The sequence below is a fragment of the Balearica regulorum genome, chromosome 1 (genome assembly GCF_011004875.1).
Source record: "Balearica regulorum gibbericeps isolate bBalReg1 chromosome 1, bBalReg1.pri, whole genome shotgun sequence".
In the NCBI taxonomy this organism is placed as follows: Eukaryota; Metazoa; Chordata; class Aves; order Gruiformes; family Gruidae; genus Balearica; species Balearica regulorum.
The window spans coordinates 49,861,085-49,864,068 of record NC_046184.1 but is presented as its reverse complement, the minus strand read 5'-3'; positions in this window follow the sequence as shown (position 1 = coordinate 49,864,068).

The window sequence follows — 2,984 nt, the reverse complement described above, 5'->3', positions numbered from 1 at the left end:
TCCCACTCTATTTTCCTACTGACGTGGTGATGGCCTCTGGAGGTCCTTTTAGTGAAACATTCTTCACTTTCTGGATTGCAGCCTGAGCTCATTCCAAGCTCCATTTTGTTCCGCTGCAGGTTCTACTAGCGCAGTGTTTCTTTGAACCACTGAAGCTGTTTTATTAATAATTGGATTATAAGCATAGTGAGTTGTTTGATCCTTCATGTGCTTTTGATGCTAAATCTGCTTTAGCATTTTGTTTGTTTTAATACAAATACCTTCAATAAAGTTAGTTTCCTAAGGTATGCACAGATTTGCTTCCGTGAATCAGGCCTTATTCTCTACATTCATTTTGAGTTTCATCTCCCAGCTAGAGTCTGTCAGAGGTGCGTGGCACTTGATAGATATTTTCTCTCTCTCAGGAGTGAGATTCAACATCTGCTGTAGGACTGACTTCAAAGGGTTTCTCCCAGTGCAACCTTTGTGGAAATTTAGCCTACTTACACCAGCAAATCTATGAGTGACTATATTAGTGTCTTGTCTGCTGGAGTCCACAAAGCATTTGATAGTCATCTTTAAAAACATTGCATTTAGGTGGTTCATTTCCAAAGAAAAAACTCAGAAAAGCATAATTTCTAGAGTCCAATAAAAGAAAACCCAGAATGTTTGGGGGATTTTTTTGATTTTTTTTTTTTTTTTAAATCATCCTGAATGCCTTTTCTCACCCGTGTGGTACTGTACCTTTGTGCCACCAGATCAGAGTTTCTACTGGAAATAAACAGTAATTGCCTTTGAGCTGTAAGTGCTCCAGAGCAGACCTACCCTGTCCAGGAGAAGTCTTCAAGGGTATTTCAATTGCTCTGATCCATTCAACGTGGGTTGCTGGAAATCTTTGGACTCTCTGCCAGAAGAAATAGGATTGATTGGAAGATCCTCTGTGCCACAAGAAACTCCAAGTAGAATTCTTTGAGAGGACTTATTACCAGTAAAATGTAGGCACTCTCAAAGTGAGAACAAAGTAAAACTACCAGCTGTCAGCTAAAAGAAGGAGGAAAGGAGGAAAGAAATGAAAAATCTTAGTGTGCAGTCGATAATTAATCTGTAAGGTGCTGCAGACTGCATTTAGCCTTTGTGGTATCTAGAGAGAAAAAGAAGATGTCATCCATGATCACACATATTCCCCTATATTTCCATCAGAAGGTTGTTTAGGCCTTACCTGTTCAAAGATTTGTGCATGTATTTAATCTTACTGACTTTTCAAATGGTAAAATTAAGCATGTAGCTCAATCTTTGCAGGAACAAGATGTGCACTTTTTTTCCCCAAAGTGCATGTCAGCCAAATTAAACTGCAACAAAAAATCAGGGAATGTTTCCAAACCATTGTGTGTAGACTTGCTTGGAGGGGTTCCTGAATTGCATCTCTCTCAGATTTCTCTCATACTCCTGAGTATCAGGGGTGTGATGGATACATGTGATTTTATTTATCTGAGGTACTTTATAGTGAGCCAAATTTCCATTTTCTGGTAACTGAGTTTTCAATACCAAAAAAAAAAAAAATACTCACTTGTGACAAAACAGAGAAAACATACTCATTTTTGAAAAAAAAAAAAAAAAAAAGAAATCTTATAAAAATCTGCTTTGATTAAGAAACCAAAGCATTTTATTAAGCGGCAAGGTGGAAGTGGGATGACCATTTGGGTGGATTACCTCAGGTTTTGCGGGCCCGCGAGGATCTTTCTGAGGAAATATGTCCATATGAAATTTTCCAAAATGGCTATCTGCCTTGGATGGAACATTTCTGGAAAATACTTTAAAGGCAAAATAGTTAAGTCTCTTCTGAAAGCCACTTTTAAGAGAAAAGATGTTTTTCTTAATAAAAGGCAAAACCCCCTCAACCCCTCAATGAATTAATTGGAGAACATTTGCACCTCTACAGCTCTGAAATGGCATTCTGAAACCTGACAAGGTTTTTTTATTTTTAAGGAATTTTCTTTTTTGCCTTCTCCTTTGGACAAATTGACCAGTTTTGGCCAGCCTGAACATTTTAGAAAAATGACTTCATATGTGCTCTGCTGAGACTTGTTACAGTTTGGCAACTAAATTCTCAGAAAGTGGGAGAAAGAGACAAAACAAAAGGGGAAAAAATAAAAAAGAAGATAAAGGAAAAAGATAAGATAAAGAAAAAAAAGAAGAAAAAAAAAAGAAGAAAAATAAATGTCATTCGCAGACATATGCTAACTCCAGGGTGTCTTGCTCAAATCAGGACTTTGTCTGGTGCTGCTCTTCCCAGTTGAAGGGTGCTACCTGGGTGCCAGGAGTCCTTGTAGAAGGTAAGGAGACTGCTTGTGGCTGCTCAGCTGGCTGGAAGAAGAGTTAATTTGCCTTGTATGAAGAGTGATCAAGAGCTAAGATTCAAGCCTGGTGGTGATAGACGGTTACTTACTAAGATAAGGATCACGAAGGATGAGTTAGAAATTCTTAGTGGTGGAAAGAGAGTAAAATCATGAGGGTCTGGGAGACCAAAAGAGAAGCTGTGGTGAAACCTAGGAAATTAACAGGGAAAACTGGAGTGGGAATGAAGGATATTTGCACGAAAAATGTTGGGAAGATTGTGACGGCAAATAGGGTAGAAGGGAATATTTGGGCTTTAGACAAGGAGGCTGAAGTGGAAAGTCTGGGACTGGGAGAAAAAAGTAGAAGGTGTAGAGATGAGACAGACAGGAGCAGGGCAGGTAGGTCAGGACAAGAGCGTACGGTCTTCTTCCATGCATACCCCCTATCCGCAGCCTGGAATGAAGTGCCAGTTTCTTCACTAGCAGCAAACATCTGTGAAATTTGCTGCCAGATTATGTCCCATTCTTCTTTAGTTTAATCAACCTTCGGAAAGGAAGTATGAAATAGAGTTTGAAATAGCTGCGTGTTGAGTCTGCTGTGCGCACTGAGGCAGGGTGGGAGAGGGCAGGGAAGAAATGTGTGGTTATAAAATTAAGATTATACCTGAG